Here is a 13188-nt window from a genome sequence, read left to right on the forward strand (position 1 = left end):
GCCATTTTTCCTTTATCTGTTACGATAACTTCCTCACGGCTTTCGCTGCCTCTGGAAGGATGGTCTTAAAACACAGAGCGATGACATTACTCTCACGCTGACTGCTGGCGGGTGGCTCTGTGTTGAAGCCACGTTACGTCACAACTCTCATCTTGGATGGCGTTGCACGTTTAATTTAAGATGAAGGGCTGAAGTTTTCTTAGTTCCTCTTCAGTGATTTTTTTTTTTTTTTAAATCCTCTACCTTCCTTATAGATACAAATATGTCTCCTTTGGCTAGGAAAGGGCATTGACAGTATTAGAGTGAGTTTTGGGAAGCAGAAAAGTAGGGGGCATTGTTGATGTGTAGATTTTTTTTTGTTTTTTTTTTTTTTTTGGTCATTTGTTTTTGACCACAAAAAATTGAGAGCTGAGTATGGAGGGAATCATTAGATCAAATAGTCTGACTCAGGTTCTTGATTGACTTGGGAAATGGAATACTCAGCATCATAACCACATGGAACTTCCCCACAGATCAGAAAATTTCTGGCTGCTCTTTAAAAAAATAACATTTTGAAAACTTCTAATGATCCAAGAAGTTGCAATATGGAAAAAAGCAGATTTCAGCTTAAAAGTTTCACCTTTACATACTCAAGTGGTGAATCATATATTTTTCCATAAAAAAAAAAAGAAAGAAAGAAAAATTCTGGAAGAATATATCCCAAACCCTTAATAGAATTTATCCTTAGGGAGGGTAAGTTGGTCATTTTCATATTCTTCTATCTGCTTGATTGTGTTTTCTAACTTGTCTACAATGAATATGAATTATTTTTTTCTAAGGAAAAAGTGTGATTTAAAAAAATTCTTTAAAATCTTGGCAGCTTATTAGACTGACCATTCCTAGTGGACTTATGTCCAAAATGACCTCAACTTACCTCTTTTCCATGTCTCTCAGTTTTGTTTTGCTCCCAGAAAAACAGCATGTCAGTTTAAAATAGTCAATAGTGTACACTCTGTGCCCATCCATGTGGTCTGGCGTCGAACATGTTTTCCAGGAGAAGGTAGCAAGCACAAGCCAACCGTGATGACAGCCCTTCTGAGAAACCCTAGCTCCTATGTTCGAAAGTTTCAAAAATTGCAAACTGGTTTAATCTCAAAATATACAAAGATGCATACTGAGATGCATAAAAAAGTAATTTAAAGACCTCTTATCTAAGTAAGCTAAGCTTGCTATTTATTTGGATTTGTTGGTATACTAATCCATTCGAATGTCCTAGATATGGTCTCAGTTCTGATTTTATCAATCAATGGATTTTTTTTTCTCCCCCTCACCCCCACCCCCACACTGGTCTTACTATGGTTGAAATACTTAATGATAAACTTTCCCATTGTTTTCAAACAGATTTCAAGTTTAAGTACCTAAAATGTTAGTTTCTCTTTACCTTACTTGGAGTAGGTAGGTTGCATGTCTTATTCATTTTCACGTTTTGTTTTTTATTTAAAAAGTGCTTTCCTTTTCAAATATGCTGAAACAAACGTAATTCTGAATATATTATACATGGCTTTTAAGGTTTTATCTTCACCCCAAGAATTAATGTTAAAATGAATCAAGTTGTTATAATACAGAGTCTAATATCTGAGAGAAATAAAAACATACATATTTAATTTAATTAGGGTGAATATCTCATTTCATTATTTTAGAAATAAATTTAACCAGTTTTAAAATGCATGCTTTAAAATTTTCTAAAATGTCGTGAAGTCTTTTCTAAAAAAAGTCACAATACAGAACTCCTTCACCTCTCCATATAACATAACACCTTTACACTTAATGTAGTCCTCTGACAGCTGATAATTTAGTGTCCCAAGGGTTGATAAAAGCGGTTGTTTAAAAAAACGCAACACAGAGAAATGTGGGGTTTGTTCTCAGAAGCTGTGCTGTCCGATAGAATATTCTGCAATGATGGGCAAGTTCTATATCTGTGCCATTCGATACTGTAGCCACCAGCCCGCGTGACTATCATTTACAAAGTGGCTAGTGTGACTGGGGGGCTGAATTTTAAATTTTATCTAATCTTAACGAATTCAAATTTAAATAGTCGCATGCGGCTAGTAGCTACGGTATCGAACTGTGCAGCTCTAGAGTTATAGAGGGTTGAATTACATTCAGATAAAAGTATTTAAGGACATTTGCCACTTAGTAATGTTCCTTTTGCCTTAAGAAAATCAATGTTGGGACTTGCCTGATTTCCCAAAAAGAGTAAATTAGCTGTTTTCATTACCTCTTTGCGTTCACTTCTTCCCTGGCAGATGGCAGGAAACGAGAGCTCCATCTCTGTCCCCTGAGAACACAATGGCTGGCATTTCACTCCATTCCAGCGATTGTGTGGCTGAGCCCTCGGGGCCCTCCTGACGAGCCTCAGACTGATTAAAAAAATGAACTCTTTCATTTTCTACTTATAGGAGAATGATGAGCCAACAACGAAACCTTTATTTTTATTTATGCTAAAGAGGAATTTACTAATAATTACTAGGGCTTACGTTTGTGGATCTAGGAGGTGATAATTAATTATATTGCTGTCCCACCTGTAGTAGTTAGGGTCCCAATAGGAAACAGGAGGCATGGTTGAACTTATAATAAGGAGAGTTTTTTTAAAAAGGACGCTTTTCCAAGGTGGGGACCGTGGAAAAGGAAGCCTGCACGGGGCAGAACGGCATCCCAGGGTTAGCAACAGAGGTGAGCTTCTGGATCAGATAGGGTAGGGGAGGAGGAAGTTTCTGGAACCATTTGAGAGCTGCTGTAGGAGACAATTACTTGACAGAAGCCGTACTCTTTGTTAAAGGGGCATAGCCAACCCTGGGAACCGCGCCCTCACCTCATCTGCTGATCTCCTGGTGCTTCCTGTTGGCTAAATCAACCCGAAGCTAGGAAACGGGGGGACCTATAGATCCAGCGCCTAAAGGCAACCTGCAGAGCTCAGACAGGAGGCACACATGCGTGGGTGATGTGGAAGGGCGACAGAAAATATCCACCTGCCCCTTCTTACCTCGGAGCCCGTTGGGAGAACCACAAGAGACATTGCATGAATATTTTAAAAAAATCCGTTTTATTACTCATGAAAGCTGGTTTGAATGGCAAAGCTTAGTTGCGTGCATTAGACCCAATTTCTACATCTCCCCAGATTCACCTGCTCTCGGGGGAGTACCCTAAAATCTCCGCTGTCACCTAAGTTAACTAGCACCAATTTCTAACACCGCCAGCCATCTGACTCCCCCCAGGTTCAGAGCTGGCCCTAGAATGACCCGACTACTACACGAGCTCCCACAGTTTCAGCCCCCAGGCCTCGAGGCTCTGGATGCTCCCTCCCACTTCTGCCCTCAGAGGAAGGAATTGCTGTGCAGGGAATCATGGGGAGTGTGGCTCCCCAGCAGCTGCCTGGGGGGACGGGGGCTTAGTGACACAAACCGGAATGGCAGGGGTGGCCCACTCAAGTGGTGGACTCCGACGATGAAAGACCCAGAGACGGCGTGGGGGCGAGGAGCCAGCAGACAAATTCTTCCTCCTCCTCCTCAGACTTCGGTGGTTTTTCCGAACATCCTATTTGGAAATTGAAGTGTTCAAACTACTGATTCTGTTTTCTTGTGAAACTCTGGCAACTCAGGAATGCACCATCTCGCATTGCCAGCCCTTCCTTCCCTGCCTGCAGACTGTAGCAGATTAAAACTGGCCGCGAAGTCTGTGCGATTCTTTCCTTTGAGAAGTGGAGTCTAGTTCCCTTCCCCTTGAATCTGACCTGGCCTTAGGGACTCACTTGAGTAACAGAATGAGGTGGAAGTGAGAGTCTTGCATTTTCCAGGCGAGGTCATAAGAAGCCTCGCAACTTCTGCCAGCTGCTCTTGGAATGCTTTCTTCGTGGGATGCTGTTACTGAGTCACAATGCTGAGAGAAGCCCAGACCACGTGGGCAGTCCATGTATTAATAGCCCCACCTGCACTCCCAGCCAAGAGCAGCATCAATTATTAGTGATCCCAGACAAGGGGCCACATGTAAGTGCAAAAGCCATGTTGATAGTGGATCTCTATTCCAGCCTCCACAGCTGATGCCACACGGATCAGAGATGAACCCCTCAGTCAAGTTTGTCCTGCATTCTCGACTCATGAAATCGAGGGCAAAACAAAATGGTTATTTGAAGCCACTATGTTGCCGTCGGCGTTCTAGGGTCCTTCCTCAAGGGGATCCGGCATCTCCTTCAGTCCACGGGCTCTGGGTTTGTTAACCGGCTTAGATCTGGAAACTCAATGATGGGGTGCAATTTTCCATCTTGGAAGGCAGTGATAGCCTTCTGCTCGGCAGCTCTTGAGTTTTTAAATTATTCAAATCAAGCGTCACCCTAGTCAGTGTCCCATTGCCACAGAGCTGTGAAAGCAGGTGCTCTCGTTCCAACTGCCCGGCTATTGTACCCCTTGCCACCAAAACCTGGCTTTATTTCAGGTCCTGTTTTCTAGGCGATGTCAGCTGAAACAATGCGTAACAACGATCGGCTTCCAAATACTTATTCTACTAGAATAAACTTTACCCATTTGGTAAAAGGCGTAAGTGGAAAAATATGGTATTGCCAAGTAAAACAGTTGTGTGGTGGAGAGGTATAAGACAGAGGAAGAAGTGGTGTTGTCAGAGACACTTAATTCCTTCTCCCAAACTCGCCAACCTATTTATTTCTCCTCCCATTTGGAAATGTGAGCAGGGAGCAGTAATGGCCAAGGAGCTATTCTATTATGTTACCTCAAGGACACGCGAGGTCAGGAGAATATAATATCTTTCCACCATGGTGACTAATGCTTGGCATTTCCAATTTTTCTAATTGACCCACAGGTCTTAGATACTCTATTATGTCTTTTTCACTATTTTTCCTTTTTGTATTTCAGTTTCAGAAGTTTCAATTGACACATCTTCGAGCTTACTGATTCTTTCCTTGACTCTGTTCAGTCTATCGCTAAGCTTATTAAAAGTATTCTTCATATCTGTTACTGTGTTTTTGATGTGCAACGTTCCTTTTCGATTCTTTCTTAGAACTTCTGTCTCTCTGCTTACATCACCCATTTGTTCTTGAATGTTGTTCAGTTTTTTCAATAGTTCCCTTAGTATGTAAATCATACTTCTTTTAAATTCCTGGTCTGATAATTCTGAAGTCTGGGCCATATCTGAATTCAGACCTGCCATATCTGAGTATAATTTTTTTGTTGAAAAGAAGACATGAGGTACTGAATAAAAAGAACTGAAATAAATAGGCCCCTTTGGGTGTAAAGTTTTATGTTTGGCTAGGAGTTAAGCTATGTTTACTTTTGCTGTAGCTGTAGGTGTCAGAGGCTAAAATTTTCTCTGGTGGCCTTCTTTGTGTTCCTCCTGTTGTTGTTGGCTTTCCCCTGAGACTTCTTCTTAAATAAAATCTGAAAGGTGCAGTTATTTCAGTTATAATCCTGTTATTATACAGGAGCCCTACTGATGCGTCGTTAAGACGTGGGAGAGGGGGAAGTATTCAGTAATCCTATGATTGGGTCTCAGTATTTAATAAGCCCGTATCCCTGGGCTGTGACCTTCACAGATGCTTCTCAGTGTTTTCTCCTCCCCCTTAGATGAGGCGGGAAGGCTAGAGGTAGCTGGAGTTGCCTATTTCCCATGTTTCCCGCTAGATTAGGCTCTGCCGTAACCCATGTTGGTTAGCCTTTTGTAAAACATTTTCCTTGAAGGCAGGCCTTATTAAGAAAAACAGGGAGCTCTTATCTATTTCAAAATAGATACTTTTGGCCTCCCCCTGCCGGAAGCACAAGAGGAGTTTTCTCTAGTCTTCACTATGGAAATCTGTAGATCTCCTGGCGGTAAAACTCCGAAGCGAGGAGAGGCCTCTTGCATAAGCCTGGGCTCCCCTGGCTTATACTGAGCCTCCAGCAACTTATTAATTAAGTTCAGGTTTTCCAACCTTTGCACTGGTTCCTGTAGAGGTTTCTGCTCTGGCAAGCTGTGATTCTGCCTCCACATGTCTGTCTCTCCCACTTCTGGAGCAGATATTTGCCTTGTGACCTTGATTCTCTGATGGATCTAAGAACAGTTGTTGGTTTTCTATTTGTTTAATTCCTTCTTTTTTTGTTTTGTGGATAGATGTGATGACTTACAAGTTCCTTACATGTGGGACTGGAAAACGGAGGTCCAGACTTTCTTTTGCTTGTCATTTATAAACAATATTAATATATAAATAGAGTTTAATGAAAGTTTAGAGTCAATATTTTACAGATGAGACTGTCTACCATGCCTCGAAATCTTGTGCAATTCTTGAAGTGAGTTGTATAAATATATACAGATGATAGAAAACAGAAAATAAAGCTAATAAGGGAGAAAGACATGGTGTTCAGACTATGAAGTCTTATGCTCCGTCCAAATGAGCCATGGTCCAAATTTAAGAGCCCTTATGGCCTTCCCACCTGTGTTCTGAGACTATTGTTTGGTTCCCATACCTCTACTGAATCAGAAATCTTACCCACTAGCAATCATCACACTTAGAACCCAAGAGACAACAACAAAAGATGCTCTAGTCTTAGGCACGGCCTTGAATATTATACCAAAATTTCAACTATGTCCTTATTTCCTCTCCCACTCCAGCAAAACATCAAGAAACCCTTTATCTCTTTCCCTTAGAACAGAGGAAAGAGGTGGCCTAAGAAATCTACCTTTTCTCTTTCCTCTCGGCCTTCACGTGACTCATTTCAATCCTCTAGGTCTAAAGGTACCTGCTAAGCAGAAGGCAAGCCAAGTCTTGCTAAGAAAGAGAAGGGGAACTATCCTTCCAAAGGTTCATCCTCTCATCCTTGACAAGTGGGAGGCATGGTATCGCTCTCCGGTGGGCCATCAGGGTCTCTGTGTACATGGAATCAATGTATTCTAGGCATCGGAATCAATGCGGCTACCTATTCAAATTGCACATGCCTGGGCCCCTGTCCAAATTTACCAAACCAGAATTTATGCATTTATGAGACATTCCCCAGATTTTTCTGTGCACATCAAACATTGAGAGCCACTGGGTTAGAGTAGCACGGGACTGGGAGGGCAGGCATGACGTGTAGTAGTTAACTATTAATATCTGAATACGGTTTTGTACCTGTTTTTTACATCAAGTTCATTAGGCAAGGGTGACTAGCCCATAATCCTATGGCCACTTGTAGTCTTTTAGAGCTCGAAGTATGATCCTTTGAACAACCATGAAAAACCATTTGAAAAACCATTTCCATTACGAACTGTATACATAAGGTAATTTTATATATCCAGAAGTATTATCAATGGAATTTTAATGCAAGACACATGACCAACATGTATATTTATCCGATTTTAATAATAATAGTAGTAACGGATAACATTTATTGAGTATTTACCCATGTTTTAGACATGGTGGTGAGTGGTTTTCATTGATTGGCTAATTCTTACAGAAATCATGTGAAATAGCTTACATGATTATCCCCATTTCACCTATGATGAAACTAAGGCCTAAAGAAGTTAGATAACTTTTCCAGATCGTATAACTTGTAAGAGGCAGAGTAGAACACGGCCCACTCAGAACCACTGTTTCACTGCAGTAAAATGAATTAGATAATAACATATTTAAAAATATCATAGTCCTTTGCGATATCGGTCAGTTCTGACCCCTGCCTTTGCCGTTTGGCTCCTTTACGTGATAAATCTCTGATACTTAATTTTGAGTGTGTAGATGGCTAAATGTACCGACGTTTAATTAAAGAGAAATACATTTAATTGTGCTGGCACATTTTAAATGCTTGGCTATCCTCTGAGCTAGCAAAACCTTCTAAGTTCTTAAGTTAACCCTCGCGCTTCCAGAAATTTTGCTGAACAAATGAAAGTTTATTTGAATAGTGAGAGCCCACCCAGGTTTTAAGTATCAGGGTTTTCCTCGAAAATGGCATACCAGCCTCCTTTTCCGATGTTGTGGAGAGGGCTTTTGGGGTTTTTATGGGAAATGCCTTTCCCAGGTACATGGGAGTTAGCAGTATAGTAGTTCTCAGATTATCTGATGAAAATCCTTCCTGTTTAGTCAGGAGTGGGTACCAGTTTTAATTGGGGACTTAGGATAGGACATTTGAATTTCAGCCTCTGAGAATTTAAAACTCTTCTCAAAACCAGAATCAATATTTTCCACACAAAATGCTAAATCTTTAAGGCCTCACTTGTGAATAAAAGACTGCAAATCCCCAGCATTTGCTTACTCTCTTTCCCCAGGCACAATAATCACCCATCCTGCTAATGACGACTGGCTGTCAACAGCAGTTTCAAGTTCTGAGTCAAGGAATAAAGAAGAGGAAGAAGATGGTCAACAGGCAACCCAGCTTTCATTTGAACACGCCCTGGAGGATTTTAATTACCCTTTCGGCTTCGTGTCTTGTCTTGCCGTTTTTTTCTCCTCAAGGTCAGCTCTGTCTAGATGGTTCCTGGCTTCAACTTCCTGCAGCCGATGCACAGCCACCACAGGCTGTGTATCAGCGACCTCACTTAGTGCCCTTCCACCTGGGTTGGGAGAGGCCCCTCTCCTCTGTCTCGTCTGTGACCTTTCTCTAGGTGAGAAGGTCTCTTCTGCAGCAGCCAGGTCGGCCTTGTTATGGTGATTGCACTGCAGAGAGCTGCTTCCCCCTTGTTAGAAGTGACATCACTGTACATTAAAGACATCATATCTCCTTTCATATTAAAATGCCTGTCAGCTCTCCTGCTCAAAAGTTGTAAATCTGCCAGAGGAGCCTGAGCTTAGGGAGTTTTCATTATGAGAATATGAAGATAAGCGCTCTGTTTTACTGTCAAAGGGAAAGAGGTAGGCTTCTAGTGATGACATTACTTTAAAAACAATATATACATTTTCTTAACTGAGAGTGATATAAGCAAATTTTGAAAAGATAACTCTTTTTTTTTAAAAAGTTTTCGAAATTAAAGCTTAAATAGCAGGCCGGCAGAGTTCTAATAGAAAATGCAGCTGGAGTAAGGTTTATTAGTGCGTGCATTTCACACTTGCTCTGGTAGTAAATCACTAGACAGTCTCAATCATTTTAGCCCTTCATGTTTAATTGTCCAGTCTAAGAAATGACACAAGAACACTGAACCCACATTCACCTTTAATTCACAAATGAAGGAGGCTTTGCGTTGGATTGAAACTTTTTCTTAACGTTTTTTAAAGACTATCACCAAGTCCTCACTTGTTAGGAGAGCTCCTTTGGTTGGTTGTCTGTCTCATCCATACACACGGATGGATAAGTAAGGTGAGTTTAAGCGGTCTGCTTAATGCAAAGTAGGAGTTCACGCTACCTAACCACATAAAAATATAGGAAAATCATTGAGGGGCCTATAACTCTCCCCATAACCAACTGCTTTGGGGAGTCTTCAAGCTTTCACACTAACCCTTTCCAGGCACAGAAACATTTAGATTTTCTGGAAGTTCTTACAACCAAAGACCTAAACTAAAGAAATCCTCGAAGCAGCTGGATCCAAGGAGTGCTTGTGATCAGCTGTCTGGGACGTAAACCAGTGATTCGCAGTTCAGTGTTTAGGTATATCTCAGAAGTTCGTTCTTACTTGGTAGTTCATATACTATTATCTCTCTCTGCAGAAGCGACCACCAAGGTCAAGGTGGGGTTATTCAGGGCATCCCATTTAGTAGAAAAGGTAGCGCAGCTCCATTTGGCAGCCAGCGCATCCTGTGGATTCACACAGACTCAGAGAACTCAGCTTCTTGATGCTGACAAATCGAGAACTTTTCACGGGATGGAATGAACTCCTTTTTCCCTCATAAAAGGATAACATAATAAATATCTCTCTATTTCTCCCTCTGACAAATGAATAGAAATGACACAATGCTGCTTCTCTTGCTTTTGACACGATGCTGGAGACGGTACATTATAACTTCCCATGATAAACTGTGCAATAATTTTAAGGACTGTATTTATCTGTAATTCAGTAAGTTTAAGCCCTCTGACTTGTGGCTTTCAGTGGATTATTCAAATAAGAAAAGCCACACTCCACGAGCCCAGGAAAGGTCTGGATCTGAGACAAACTATCCAATTACCATGAGCAAAACAGCGAAACACCCCTAGAGGTGTCTGGTGCACAGATGTCCCCCTGTACCTCTGTTGGACAGTGCTCTGTGCAGTACGTCACAGCTCCAGCTTCGCTTAGGGGAGCCAGCTCCATGCCTCCCCCCACCCCCGCCCCGCAGAGGAGAAGTCTAGGAGAGGTTAGGCCACAGCGTTTACAAATATCACCTAGAAATAAAACTGACTCTAGAGTCTTTTGTGCCAAAGAATCCACTTTGACAATGTTGGAGGATAAGGAATTTGGGGCACTCAACTATCTAGTGAGGCAAAGCGATATTTTATCAGCAGAAATTCTCGTGGGCAAGTGTAGCCCTTTTTCCCACCACACCCCCCTAGAAAATGTAGGTCGTGTTACAAAAGTTAACAACTTGAAACTAACTGCAGTGTGATGGTGGCCGGGGCCCTCGAGAGCAAAAGAGCAGTTCCAACTTCATCACCTGGAAAATGACCTGGGGGCGAGTCTGGGCCGGGTGGAATCACGATTCAAAATTTCATTCTAAGCATCTGATCCAGTGAGCATTTAAGGGACTCCCTGACTTATGATCCTACCGTCGAAGGTCTTTTGGGGGTTCCGCAGAGTTCGGCTTGGGGCTGGGCTGCTTTTCTTTCTAGCTGTGCTTCGGGCGCTCTGTACTGACTGTGGAAGATGATGTTGGTCGCTGGCTCCTTTTGAAGTCACGATGACACTCTCACATCAAATGTACCAGTGCCTGAGCCACCCCGTGCCACCGAACGTCATAAGTGGACACTAGAGTTGTTTTGGAGTCCTCAGGCCACACGGGACCATTTAGCACGGAGAGGAAGTAGCGACTTACCAACCAGAGTCACTAACCCACACGGTGTTCTCAACTCCGCGAGCTTAAAATCAATGACAAGCTTTATAAAGCAAACAGTAAAGAAACCCGACATCCCCAAGGCCACAGAGGAGTGACTTAATCACTCAGGGCCCGTTTCTTTCTGGAGACTTCCATTCTTTACCCACAGCCAAGAAGTAAATAGGATTGAAACCTCTAGCAGTCACTACTTGGCCCTCCAAGCATCTCCCTAAATCGGCCTTGTTTAGTAAATAAAATTGTAGCTGAAAGGAGACAGGCCACTGCAGCGGGCATCACAGCGTGGGGAGGAGGTCAAGCAGCCTTTGTCCTTCTGTTCCCAACCCTCTGTTGCTGGCTTGCTGCCAGAGGCGAACCCCTGACTGAGTATCAGTGACGTCATAGAGAAACCACAGCATCAGCGCAGCTAGCAGCATTGAATCTAATTCTGCACGTAATAAAACACAGTTTTGTAATAAGGATGATTTCTTAGAAGCAGAAAAAGGATATCTTTCCCATTTGGTTGAAATTCCGCAGATGGCTTTTAAAAAGCTGGGACATTGAGGCCTGGGTCCCAGGCTCAATTTATATAAAGGCTACTCAGCTCACTTGAATCCAGAGCCATAAACTGTACCTTCATCCTATACATACCCTCTGCCAGTGTGCTGATTCATAAGCATGTTTCATTAATCAGAAGTGTAGGTTGTTGATAAACAAGAATGAATTCTCACGCACATTATCAGTTCTATATGAAGTATGAATTTTAAAGCGTGTTTTATGGGCCGAAGAAATTTTTAATTATGTGGTAGGTTGTATTTTTCCAAGAGGGCAGTGACAAGTTCTCCCGTCCCACGCATTCTTACAACGTGACCTTGACGTTCCTTCCACTGAGAAGTAGGGTCCATGCTCCCCTTGAAAGTAGAGGTGCTTTGTGACTGAGTATGGCTGACGTGACTTGATGTGACTTCTGAGGCTGGTTCATGAAAACTTTCTGCCTCGTTTACTGGCACACTCGCTCAGAAGTCTTTAACTTCCCTGTAAGTTGTCTGCTTCCTGAGGCTTCCATGCTGTGAAGAAGCCCAACTAGCCCATGCAGAGAGACCACGCGGAGTGGCCCCAAGACCACACACAGGGAGAGGGAGATGCTTAGCTAATCCTCAGCTGCATAAGCTCACTGTAGTTCTAGCTCTAGCCACCATGTGACTGCAACCTTGGGAGACACCTGTTCCAGAAACACCAGGTCCAGCCCATATCCTCACCCACGGACAACGAAATGGCCATTATTTAAATAACTAGGTTTGGGTGATTATGAAACAATAGATAACTAGAAAGGACTCCCACAAGGATTTATATCTGTGCAATTTAAGAGAAATTAAGGTGGTTACAGATTGTGGACTCGAGGTCACCTGCCTAGGTTTGAACCCCACATCTTGGGCAAATTACTTTCCTGAGACCCAATCAACTCATTTACAGATTAGGGATGACAACTGTAGTAATTTCATGGGGTTTGTGTGAGAATTAAATTCATTTATATTCATAAAATGCATAGAACAGTATGGGGCAAACAGGAAGCATTAGCAGAATTCCAGGTTGTATAGAGCCTGAAGCATGTGCAATGAGGCACCTCTTAAACGCAAATATCTAAAATTACAAACACTAGGAATACTCAAGGTTAGGCACGTGCTAGGCACTAGGAACATAACAGTAAGCTGTCTTTCTGCAGCTTACACTACAGATGAAAGCAGAAAAATAAACAGATGTTTACGAACTAGTCAAATTATTTTTGAACGCAGCTATCTTTGGGGACTCTCTTTTGTTCTGAAAGGCGTATAAATTAGCCTTCCTGGAGAAAACTAATTCAATACTTATAGCAAAATATCCTTTAAAATGTGCAGATCATTGAAAATAGTGATTCTGCATTAAGGGATTTATCTAAGAACATTCTCAGTGAGCAGTAAAAAAAATACACACATATATTTGAATATATGTCGTTATTATGGCAAAGAATTTAGAACACATCGTTGTTAAATAATGAAGGATTAACTAAATTCCGGCTGAGTATTATGCAGCTATTAAAATGATTTTATAGTCATTGGCATGTAAAGATCTTTACCAAGTATAATTAAATGAGAAAAAAGATTGTACGACAGTGAGTATCATACTGAGCAAGAGAGAGACACAGAGTTGAAGGTGGTATGGAGACTTCTCTACTTGCATGCCGTTTTGTTCTGAGAGGTGAAATAACAGGCAAATGTTGAGGCATT

Source organism: Rousettus aegyptiacus, unplaced genomic scaffold, assembly GCF_014176215.1.
Source record: "Rousettus aegyptiacus isolate mRouAeg1 unplaced genomic scaffold, mRouAeg1.p scaffold_m13_p_16, whole genome shotgun sequence".
Classification (NCBI taxonomy): domain Eukaryota; kingdom Metazoa; phylum Chordata; class Mammalia; order Chiroptera; family Pteropodidae; genus Rousettus; species Rousettus aegyptiacus.